We start from the raw sequence: 13312 nt of genomic DNA on the forward strand, positions 1-13312 counted from the left end.
CTGTAGACTGCTGGGGAACCCGTCCTGGCTTTCCCTGTGAGATGGTCCCTTTTTGGGTATCTCCAGGGTGAAACCAGGCATCCCTGGCGTCTGTGGGGGCCGTTGTAGAGATGAGGCAAGCTAATGCCCAGAGTTGCCGAGTGTGCTCCCCGGTCGGAGTGGGCACCGATGCGAGAATTATCAGTCCGCTGATCCTGGTCCAAGACCCTGCCGCGTCGGGAATCGAACCCTGGTCCCGGGCCGTTCTCTGCACTCGGGTCTGCCGCCTCTAACCAGTGAGCCACACCTCTCTAGTTTCATCATTTTAGGATTTATTTTGTCATCAACATATGACTCGGTTCGTTTCTGAAAGAAGTTCCATGTGTACATCAATTTAATACATCAATCCTAGTATCCCGATGTTTCAATCCTATCAATCCCAATGCATTTTGGGCTGAATTTAGCCCTTCATCAGGGGAACTGTTAATCACTTCTGATGAATGCTAGTGGGGATTCATTCTGTGTCAGGGTCGAGTGTACCAACCGGAATCAACACACAACGTACATATGGTAATCCTATGTTGAAGTGGTCCTGAAGCCTGCCCCCTTTCACCAAGAACTCTTGGTCTGGATACTAGCACCAGTGTGGCAGCTGATGCACAATATGTCTTTTCAGGCATTGAGGGATGGTGGTTGCACACTGTTGGGGGGCCTGTACCCAGGCGAGTTTTCCATAACATTTGAACAAGCCTATGAGGCTTTTGCACTGGGACCGGGGCATTTCCTCAATCATGTTGGATTGACTGAGGTGGCTAAATTGACATGGCCCAAATTTCCTCCTGCACCACTATTCACACACACATTAGATGTTCTACTGACCTGCGGTGCAGGTCGTCATTCGATTACACTACTCTATAGGGCGATGAGAATAGACATAGTGAGTATGCCAGTCCGAGCACGTAAAGCATGGGACACCGATCTGGACACCCCGTTAGATGACCGAATGTGGACAGCCATTTGTGAAGTCACACACACTGCGTCCTGCAATGCCGGCTTCAAGCTGGTGCACTATAATTTCCTTCACAGAACATATAGGACTCCGAAGAGCCTCCCCTGCATATCCCGCTCATGGCCAGACAGTTGCCCAAGATGGATTGTTAGCGGGGCGACTTCCTGCATCTGGCGCAGTGGTGTCGATCGATATAAGACCTTTGGGCACAGGTAGTAACAGGCTTAAGGAGGACTACACGCTTCTGACTAGACTGCACACCATTACTCTGCTTTTTGGGATATGTCTGCCATCCCAAAAGAGTTAAAAATGCCGACATATTTCGGCGATTGGCGCTGGTCCTGGCCTAGGGCAGAGTGGAGATGTGTGGCTCAATGGTTAGAGCGGCAGACCCTGATGCAGAGGTCTAGCCCGGGACCAGGGTTCAATTCCCCGCCTCGGTGGGTCTTGGGCTAAAAAATTCCACGGACCTAATAATTCTCGCCTCGGTGCCTATTCCAATCATGGAGTCCCACTCTGCAACTCTGGGCAATAGCTTGCTTAATCTCCACAACGGCCCTCACAACGCTAAGGATGCCTGGCCTCCACCTTGGGGGTGCCCAGGAGTGGACGCCTCACAGGGAAAGCCAGGATGGGTTCCACAGTGGTATTCGTACAAGTGCCTTGAGACCCTTGCAGGTGAGTAGTGCGCTATACAAGTATCAATTTACATTTACATTACATCACCTGGATGGGTCAGAGTGCCCCTGGATCTGAACAATGATACAGAGATGTACAGGAGTAGATGCTGGCTGAGGAGGTGCACATGAAACTGAGCAGGCATAACGAAAATCTGGAGGAAGATATCCAGGCATGCAGGGATGCGTGTGATGTGTTCTTAGACCCACAGACAGGAATAAAGTTGGATGGAAGTGATGATATGGATATCAGTGTGGATGATGATATTGATCGGGGTAAGGGAGGGGACCGCCCCTAGTTTAAAGTGTTCTGCTCAACTATACGTGCTTGGTGTGTCACTAGGCAATGGGGTGTGCTGAAAATGATGCACTCAGAAGTCGATTGGATGCATGTTTGTGCACTTTCTCAAGTATCACCGTGTACTGTATAGATTCCTAACATTACTGCTGCTGTTACAAAAAACGTACAAATAAAGGTTTTAAAAAAAACAGATCCATGTGATATGCATCTTGTGAGAAAGGACAAGCCAGCTGAAAACCATCTAGTTTCCAGATATGGGTGGAATTCTTCAGTCATTAAGACATATTTATACATGGTCTTTGTACATGAATCTCATTAGTGATTACATCATGGCTCTGCATTGATAAATGCCTTGGCGTGTATGATCAGTTAGTGAAAGTACCCAGTCCATGATCGCTCCTAGTTAAAAGTTGATGAATGCCCAGCTGGGATTTATTAGTCAATGATGCCAGCCCCTGATCAGCTCCTAGGGCATTCGCCGTTGTCTCGGCATTCTAAGGTTGTTGCCCCATTGATGAGAAGACTATGGCCAAGCATAGTCCAAACCTGCCAGTGGTCATGAGAACTACCCCCTTGATGAACTATGTAGTCTCAGTGACAATGATGCCATTGAGTCGTCAGAGTTCATGGTATTACCCGGTAGTAAAACCATTGCATGTCATTGTGATGCATTTTCAATGGCAACAAAATAATATGAAATCATCAAACTAGTCTGAAATACAACAAGGGAAATACCTGCATAACGTGCATGTCTTCTTTTAATTGCATTAGTTACACTTTTTTCAGATTGGCAGCAAAACAGAAATTGTTTAAAGGTATATTTTATTTTTTATTTGAACCAATAACATATTTTACTGTGCTTGTGTTGAAGTAATAGAATACATTAAACACGTTGTAAAATTACTATTTTTGTCTAGCACACTTGCCATAACTCTTCCACGAGTTTTCAATCTTTGTGGAAATGTGTTTGCCAATTTAGTTTTATAAATGAGAGTACAACGTTTTGGACATTTACAAAAAAATTTTTATTTTTCATAGTGTTTCTCCAGGAAATACCTATGGGTCTCTTATAGACAGACAAAGCAATTCCTAGATGAATAGAAGAAGACATGCGTGATATTATTGTAATAGGAGAGCCATATAGGATTTGTATTCCCTATTAGGAGTAGTGTCCCATAAATAAGTGAGCATATCACACCCATGAGATGAAGAAATACAGATCCTAAAAGAAAAGATGTGGGTCATAAGACAACGTTGTAGGTTAAGACTAGTGATAGGTTATGAAAGAGTAGATCACAAAAAGAGGAGAGTTGTAAACTTTAGCAAGCCATAATCATCTATTTACACATTGAAGTGATTACCCATAAAGTAACAGCATGCAAGAACTTGTTCTTTAGTAGTTTGCATGCATTCTAGTGCTGTAAAAGATAAAAAAAATACTAATAGAGGATGAATGTGGGTAATGAAGGGGTGGAGCCAACAGGAGTAGAGTAACGCAGGACAGAGTCATGATGAAGGGTGAAGACTTAAGTAGAATCATAGGAAATGAAAGTACATTGATGGTCTGCCAGGACAATGGCTGGCCCCGGAGAAAATTGATAACAAGAAAAAGTTAGTAAAGCTGTCCAGGCTTAAATAATCACCAACACAATAGTTTTAAGATAGATAACAGACTGCATATGTTTGCTGCAGAGATATATGTGCATCAAGCAAGTGTCAAATTATAACGTTGGTAGGATTGCTCAGGCGCGAACCCATTTGCTCATGCAAAAACATCATGAACCATGTGCAAAGCCAATTTAGCGAGTTAAAATGTATTTGCGACTCGCTAAATAGATTTTACGACTAGCTATTTGGAAGGGGCGTTCCCTTCCCCTCCTGGGCTGCATTTTTTTTTTTAACTGCTTTAATTCAAAGCAGTCTCAGACATAGTGGTCTGCTGAGCCCAGCAGGCCACCATCCCTGGGAGGGATTGTCATTCCCAATGGGCTCCCAAATTGCGAGAGGATCATTAATAATAATGAGCTTCGCAATGTGCAACCCCATTTGGAATCACAAACAGTGTTAAACACACTGTTGTACATTTTATTTTGCGCCTCGCAAGTAGTCAAATTGCGAGGTGCAAAATAAAATGGTCATACATCTGGCCCTTACAGCTGTGTTCTGTGATGATATCTGGCCTCATATTAGAATCATCACTGGGCAGTGTTAAAGCTCAAGGTTCCATCCATAGGAATTTCTCTAGCCTGGGGCTGTATGACATAAAAATCTCCAGGGGTGCAACAAGTGTTTGTGCCTGCTTTGCACACCCCCGGAGCACTTTGGTATTACAGAAGGTTACACAGACATTTGTGCGGCCCCCTCTGTAATACCGACAGTGCTGGCACACATAAAGCACCAGCGTGCCCCATGCAAATGAGGAAATTGACTTTGCGCCTGCGCTCGCACCGTATTACCGACAGTGCACAATTTAAAAGGTGACACACTGTCAGTGCGCCTCCTGAGAGCAGACTTTTGCAAGGCCCTTGAGATCCCCTTGCAGGCGGGTGCAGTCACTGACTTAACCCGCCTGCATGGGGATCTCTAATCCCCTTTGAAAGTGCAGGCGGGTTGCCGCCTACACTGTGAAACTCAGAGAAGCTTGAAAACAGCCGGTCCGTATTTCACATGAATGTGCTGCCCCCAGGGCACCCATTCATGGTAATAGGGAGCATTTTATTTTTTTGCGCCGGGCACACCATTTTAAAGGTTCGCCTGGGGCAAACAATGAAAATGCACCTACATCATATTACAGCACCAGGTGTCATGAAAACCTTGCAAAGCAATCCTAATTTGGGGCCGCATTAAGCATTTTCATTGTTTGCACTGGGCGCATATTTTAAAAGGTACACCAGGCGCAAACAATGAAAGTGCACCCTATTACGGTGAATACACTGTTCCCAGGAGAGCCGAAAATTCGTGCTTCACCAAGGGCGGCACATTCATGTGAAAAAATTGAGTGCCACTCTGTGTTTCACTGTAAAGGCAGCAAACCCCCTGCATTTTAAAGGGGATGTCTGGGGAATCCCCAGGAACCCCCCTCCAGTGGGCTGCTATCAGGGGCACATCTATAAGGTTGTGCACTGTGAGTTGCACTGCGAGTGTGCCCCCTGAGAGCTTCTTTGCCTCTGCACTTGCATGCAAATTAGGGAACGCCCCTGAAGGTAGCGCTGGTGCTGTAAGTGCACTAGCACGATCGGTATTAATGAAGGGGACTCATAAGCGTCTGCGCACTCTTCTTTAATACCACAGTGGCCCGGCAGTGCGCAAAGCAGGTGCAAACGGCCGTTGCGCCCCCGGGGCACTTACTGTAATACGGCTCTTGGTTTTCAATATATTTCAATATTATTTGTACCGCTAAACTAGGCAATCATTTAAAAGCACAACTTATTGCTGTGATACAAACTATTGAAATAAGTTTGGTTATCTCTATGAAGAAAAGAAAAGAAAATTTGCCATCCCCATTTCACAACATTTTGTTGACTGCTTGTGTCACAGTTCCAAAACTGTGTGCAGGCTTTTCTGCCGAAATAGCCTCAAATGCCTTTTATTAGGTCCAGGGCTGAATGGCAATAACTTGAACCATTATTTTCCTTGAATGCATGCGTGAAGCAAAGGAAAAATCAGAGAGTTAACTAAAATCTCTCTGTCCATCGTTGGCTTGTAACAGGCTCTGTGCTTAGCCGCAGGGCCAATATGACCCTCAGGCAAATTTTCCAAACTTTAAAATGTTTGATAATGACTATCTGGGCTTCTGGCCTATACATAACTTTAAGTACATAATCTGAATAGGTTGCATGCCAACTAACTAGTTGTCTCAAACCGAGCAAGTGGCCACCTCAAAAATAAAAAAGAAACCCCAATTAGACAGGAAAAACATAACAAGTTTTTCTAGGCCAGACAAAAGGAAAGGTCAAGGAAGGGATTTACTGTTTATTCCTAGGGAGTGGCTTTCTAAATGGCTAGCAGTTTAGTGGAATATTCATGGGTTTTTATGTGGCATAAATTCTCTCTTGACAATAGATGATGGGTATATGAAAGCGTTATGATACGTCTCAGGAAACTTAATTAACAGGGCTCCTCTTGTTCCTTGGCTTTGTGGCTTATGCTATGGTATCCATCTACCTGTGGGTGTTGATTTTGCTAATGAGATCTTTGCTGATAGTCCTAGAGAAATAGCGAGCTTTGAAAAGTTATAACTCTGTAAGAGTTCGTTTTACATTCAGTAGCAGAAATTCTTCTTTTAAAATCATTATTATAGGGGGGGTGTTGCTGAGCGCCCAGCGGAGATGGCAGCGTCAGGTGAAGCTCTCCAATGGATTTCGGAGAAAGCACTACACAGTTTGTCCCGCCACTCAAGAAGGACAGCTACTGGCAGATGAACCCTGAAGGATCATCATGAGACCCTCGGCGCCCTAATTCTTTGCCAGCAAGTAGTTTTTTCTTCTGTTTTTCACTAATCTCGCTCACGCAGTTCGGGGTCGCCATTTTGGATTTTTACCGCAATCGCGTTTTTCTTAATTTGAAGGTAAGCCTTCTGCAAGATGTCTTTTTTATGTGTTTGACTTTTGCTAGCATCTGATGCTACACTATTTTGTTTCATTTCCTTGGGATTGGAGGTTATTGAGGGCGATTCAGGATTGCTGTAGGATATGCAGAAATATGCTTTGGTGGCCATTTTAAGTTCTCGGCGAGCCGTCTCAGAAAATACTTATCTTCAGCTCCACACTGCTGAATGGACACAAGCATGAAATGTTTAACTAACACTGGTATTGATCGTATTCTGATGTGCCCAATGTTTCTCAGCTTCTGAAATCTACCTAATTTCTCCTTAGTACATTTGAACATGGCATAATACTCTGCTGCAGTTAGGTCACTGAAGGAGTTGTGAGGATTGCATTTAGTGGCCATTTTGTGCTCTTAAGAAAGCTCTCCTGGACAACAATTTCCTTCATTTTCTTATCGCTGACTGGAAGTAGGAGTTCTTGATCAGTGACTTATGAGCAGAACTAAGGCAGGTCGTCCCTCTACATCCAAAAAGCACATATTTATAAAAAAAATCAAGAATTTTTACTGAATTCTGTAGGCTTGAAAACTCTTTATTCCCTTCGGCTCAGTGTTCAAACATAATTATGGAGCCTTCCTCTGCTACTCCTGGGAAATCTGTTACCAAACGTCTTAAAAAAGACCCTCCGTCACCACCTAAGTCAGTCTCGCCGGTATCTATGGAATTATTGCTTGAGGAAATCCGGGCCCTTCGACCCTTTATGGGAGAGACTAACACCAAACTGCAAGTTTTAACAGATAACTGGTCTCAACTAGACACAAGGATCTCTGCAGTTAATGATACCTTTTCATCCTTAAAAGAGATTTGCATAAGTGTCTCTCAATTACATTCTCTGGTCTCTACACTCCAGAAACAGATTGAAGGCCTCGAAAAATGCAATAGACAAAATAATCTGCGTATTCATGGCCTAGCAGAAGGAGTTGAGAGATCAGACGCACTCTGCTTCTTCAAATCCTTCCTCCCTAAACTACTTCACTTGCCAGAGGGAACCCAACTTAACTTCCTGCATCTTCTTTTTGTAGGTATGTCATTTGTAGGTATGGTATTTGTTTTGTTTTTGTTGTGTGTTTCGCAACACATTCTCTTATTTCCTTCCCTGCTCTGTTTCTTATCTTGTCTTTTGTTCTCTGTGTTGTAGTATTTACTTCTACTTTGTTCTTCTACCATCTAACCTCTTCATTCACTTCTTCTTATGGGACTATCTTCCTCTTTCATCTCTTTGTTTATCTACTTTTTACATTTCTCTACGTTATGAATCCACTTACCTCCTTCTTATCTCTCTTACCTATCTTAATGATACGTATTGTCTTTGCAACAAATTCGACTTTGATGTCTTACGCTTGGATTCTTCCATTTCTGACCCTTTCAACTCTTCTTGCATTTTGCTTAGATACCCACTATATTTTCCAAAATCTTGACTTCTTTCACCATCTCTTTTTTCTTCTATCTCTTTTATTGCTATAAAATGTTTTTGCAATGAATTAGACTTCTGTAATACAGACTTGCATCTTTCTATTGTTGGACTTTTTATCTTATTGTTACTCTATACAGCTTTTATTATCCCTTTTTTAATATCTCATGTCCCTTAAGTTAGTTTCATGGAACATTAGGGGTCTAAATTCCCTTATCAAGAGGCAAAGAGTTTTATCACACTTGGCTAAGTTAAATGCTGATATTGTTGTTTTTACAAGAACCCCATCTTAGAGATACTGAATCTCTGAAACGACAAACGAGCAGGGTGGGTGAGGATTATTTCTCTCCGGGGGATGGTAAACTAAATGGTGTGGTAATATTATGTCGTAAATCTTTACCATTGACGTTGCTATTGCAAGAATCAGATGATGAAGGGAGATGGCTCATTGTTAAACTATCACTAAAGGGGGTTCTAGTATCTCTTCTCAATGTTTATGCACCTACAGTCGGAGATGCTTCCTTTTGGCCTGCTTTGGCTAAGCATATTTCTCACTGCATTGAAGAAAATTTTATTATGGCTTGAGACTGCAACCAGGTGTTTGATCCTTCTTAGACAGAAACTCAAAAGTGTCCTTAGTGCCCAACAAGTCACATAAATATTTTACTCATACTATACTTCAACACAAAGTGCTTGACGCTTGGAGTCTTTGTAACCCAACCACTAGAGAATACTCATTCTATTCCTCAACCCATCACACCCAATCAAGAATTGACTATGTTTTTGTGTCCCATAATATTTCGCAATCCCTTACTCATGCAGAAATTGGCCCTATTCCCTTATCGGATCATGCACTGGTTTCAATTGGCTTTGATATACTCTCCAGAACTAACGCTCACAGAAGGTGGCGCTTTAATAATACACTCCTTTTAGATCCCAAATACACTACAGCATTTAGCTCCTTCTCTACCGATTACTTGGAAAGAAATAATACTGATTCCCTATCTCTCGCAACTATTTGGGATTCCTTTAAGGCTTCGGCAAGAGATTGTATCTTAAATTACGTTGCAAAGAAGCGAAAAGTTGCGCGTCAGATTACTAGGGACCTCCTTCAAGACAATAAGGCATTAGAACACTCATATTATACCTCACACTCAGAAGATTGTTTAAAGGCCCTCATCAATGCTAAATTGAAATTTAACACAAAATCAACAGAAGATGCATCACTTTATTTATTAAAATCTAGCACAAAATAATTTTATGGAGGTAAAAACAAGGCAGGGAAGATATTAGCAAATTACTTAAAGATTCGCCAAAATAAACTGAACATTGAGTCCATCTTTGATGAGCACTCAGTCTTAAAATTTAAAGATGCTGAAATCTTAAATGAATTCTCTCTTTTTTATGAATCCTTATATTCTGCAGAATCTCAACCTACAGATTACTCTTTATCGCAATTCTTCTCCAACATCCAAAAGCCTCATCAAGCTTCTTTAGATTTATCCCCCTTAGAATCGGATCTCTCCCAAAATGAACTTCTAAAAGCCCTTCAAGCACTCAAGAAAGATAAAGCTCTTGGCCCAGATGGCTTTACCGTCGAAGTCTATACCCATTTTTGTAAACTTTTACTACCCAAACTGCATTCACTCATAAAAAAATGTATGTCTCTAAAAATTTGTCTGGCTCGTTTCCGAAGCCCATATTTGTCTGATTCGTAAAGAAGGTAAAGACCCTAAATATTGCAAAAATTACAGACCTATCCCACTGGTCAACATGGATTATAAAAAAAATTCTAAAGCTTTTTCTATACGTGTCGATTCTTATCTACCAAATTTACTAGAAAAGGAACAATCCGGCTTTGTCAAAGGGGGAGTCCTTACAGATAACACACAGCTCTTTTTTGATATATTATCCAACTCTTCACATCTCGGCCATCCTTTAGCGGCAATTGCACTAGACGCCAAAAAGGCTTTTGATAGAGTTGAGTGGAAATATTTATTTTATACCCTTAAATGGTTTGGATTCGGCCCCAACTTTATAAATGTATTATCTTCCCTCTATTCCAATCCTCGAGAAGCAGTCTGTGCCAATGGCTTAATCTCTTAATTTTTTAACTTAAGCAGAGTGGTGCGCCAAGGTTGTCCTCTTTCTCCTCTCCTTTTTAACTTGGCCCTAGAGCCATTTTTATCCAAACTACATCAAACCCCAAACATTTATGGTTTTCAAACACCAATGTTCACATCAAACTTTCAGCCTACTCTGATGAAATTCTACTTTTTTTTGTCCAAACCATAAGAATCAATCCCGGCCTTTTTAACGGAGGTGAAATCCTATTCACTTATTTCCGAATACAAATTAAATAATTATAAATGCGAAATACTAACGTTAACAAAACATACTATTAGTTCACACTTTCAAGCTTCTCAATTTAAATGGAGTCCAAATCATATTAAATATTTAGGTCTGCACTTTACACCTTCAATTTCAGAAACAATAACATTATGTATGAACAAATGTGTCCAAAAGATTTCAAAACTGATTTCTAAGTGGCATCTCCTTTACCTGTCTTGGTGGGTCGCTTAGCCACCATAAAGATGATGCTATCACCCATAATTTTATATACTATTTTGAACATACCAGTCCCCATTACTTCTCAATTAATTAAAAAGGTCAACTCAATTTTATCCTCTTTCTTATGGAATAATAAGAAACCTCAAATGTCTCTTAAAACTAATCTGTCCTAAAACAGAAGGAGGGGTTAACTTCCCTGATTTCCAGGCTCATTAAACAGCTTTTTTATTACGTCAGGCTTCTCTGTGGTTGCTTGACTCTGCAGATGATTGTCCTCTCTGGATCGAGCACCTATTTATATCTCCTTATTCATTTCGTGAGTATCTATTTTCTCACGCAAGCCACAATCCATTTCCACTCCTATTTTAAAGCATACATCCAAACTGCTCGACTCATCTTCTCACTCTACTCTTAATTCTAAAGATTCCCTTTTAAATTCAACAATTTGGCATAATAAAGATCTATTGATTCACAACAGACCCTTTCATTGGAGAACTTGGAGAGAGAGGGGTTTGATATGAATTCATCAATTATTTTCAGATTCACAATTTTTACCTTTTTACATAAATACTAGGGGTGGGCAGAATTTGCAAAATGGCGCTACGCAAATCTCAGCAAAACGGTAAAAAATCTCATCGAACATGCAAAAATTCCACAAACACGCGGAATTGCTTGTTCGCAATGCATTTTTATTGTTCGCAATCGCTGTTTTCTTGCTCGGGGGGAAATATCTCGTGAACACGCATTTGAGAACGTGAACAACAACAAAAACAAACAAAAAAAACAACAACAAAATTGCAGAACGAAGCATTTTGGCAATTTCGCCTTCTCCGCGGAATGCAAAATTACCCAAATTCCGTGAGCCGAACGGAGTTTACTGCCCAGTCCTAATAAATACAATATACTTAAAAAAGCTGTATTGGAAACCTACTCACACTTCCCTGACATACCAGCCACCCTGTATATCTCAGAACCCTCTTTACGACTCCATACCCTGTTCATAACCACACCCACAGCCTCTACTATTTACAATCATTTATAAACACCGATAGACAGAAAACAAAAACTGAAGAGGCTTGGGAAAGAGACTTTAAGGTATCCTGGCCACTTTCACTTTGGAACGGCATCTTGTCCAAACTACATAAAGCCTCAAGAGCAGCAAACACTACACAAACAATATTTTTTGTTTACAATAGACTTCTATTCACGCTAGCCACCTTATGTAAACGTTTTTCAGCCACTCCGGACACATGTTGGACTTGTTCTTCTCCCTATGCCGACCTATTTCATATGCTATTTACCAGTCCACACAAACTTTTTGGAAACAAGTATGGTCACAAATTAACGTGATTTATGACACTACATTTCCTTTTTCTCTTATTCACATCTTCTTGGGTAGCCTCTCTTCTATTTGTGACGAGGTTTCACTTAATGCCAAGATTATTGATTTATTATTAGCAATTGCTTTTCAACAAATTACTGTTAATTGGAAAGACTTTTCGAAAATTTCATACAGAGCTTGGTGGTACACTGTGTGCCACAATCACAGGTTGGATACTGCATTTGTGTACCCCCCTCAGATTGCTACTAAACGTTCTGATTTGTGGTCGCCTATCACATTGTTTATTGGTATTAGTGTCAAGAGATGCTCTTTACCAGATACCTCTCAACAAGAGGTGCCCAAACCACCCTGACTTCCCTAATAGTTCCATCAGTTTTTTTTATATTCCTTGAATGCAGATATGTTTCATTATTGTACATCCTTTATGTCTCACTTATGTACTACTAGCCCAATACCTTTACTTTCCAAGCAACAAAAATTGGAATGTGATGATGTAAGATTTATAGTGTTTACTTGTATAGTCACCTTGTTTTCTTTTCAATAAAACTATTTGAACTTAAAAAATCATTATAATAAATGTATATCTCAGCCCAAGTCGAAATATAGCTTTCAATCATGATTTTAGCATTTTAATATTAAATCCGCAATTCCAACTCCTAACGTTATTGTGTAGGTGATTGGAATGCAAAGGTTTTGGAAGTTTCAACATCTATTTAGCAATAACAGCCTTTTAAAGTACTACATGATATTCCTGATCGCAGTATTCTATTATAAGCCCTTGCATGCAATGTAAACTTTTGGCAAGGATCCTTCTAGCGGTTCAAATGTTGTCTCTTTCTGTCTGTTTTACAGATGACACTCTGCTTGTCGAATGTTTGCGTATGGCAACTGGGACATTCCCTGACTAGTTACAAAGCCATTAATCATTTCCTTTTTGTGTTGTGCTAAATTAAGAGTCCTACTATTGTAAGGCTGCGACCATTTTGTTCTGTGTCAATGTACCAGGATTTAAATCCAGTTTACTAACAGAGGTCAATTGGCTTGTGATTATAAATAGATTAAAGCAGTGGTGCCTTTGCCATCTCTTTTTATTTATTTCTCTCTGATCTCTCAAAATCTCAGATTAATCCAAGGAGTTGTCTTTTCAAGACTTTGCCGTTTCAAATTGCAAAGAGGCACTCGAGTTGTCAGCATCACGTACCACACATATTCGGATTTTCTTAATGCATTTCTGAATCTGCACCATGAAATGCACATTTCGACTTACAGATGTATAAAGGGGCGTTGTATCCAGCCATCCTGTATCAGTTTTGGTTGGTGGTTTTCGAATGAGCAGTAAAGTGTGTGATTTTATCAAAATCCCACAAGTAAGATTTTTAAATTGTTTTTCATTTCTAGGTGATATTTGGGGGTATA

General features: G+C 40.7%; 1 protein-coding gene across 1 annotated transcript in view; it reads right to left on the minus strand.

The window, feature by feature from the left end:
* The window catches only part of DNAH7 (dynein axonemal heavy chain 7), a 1812153-nt gene that overhangs the window by 1702241 nt on the left and 96600 nt on the right, over positions 1-13312 (minus strand). The gene's annotated exons all lie outside the window — the stretch shown is intronic.

The sequence above is a fragment of the Lissotriton vulgaris genome, chromosome 2_1 (genome assembly GCF_964263255.1).
Source record: "Lissotriton vulgaris chromosome 2_1, aLisVul1.2, whole genome shotgun sequence".
NCBI lineage: Eukaryota > Metazoa > Chordata > Amphibia > Caudata > Salamandridae > Lissotriton > Lissotriton vulgaris.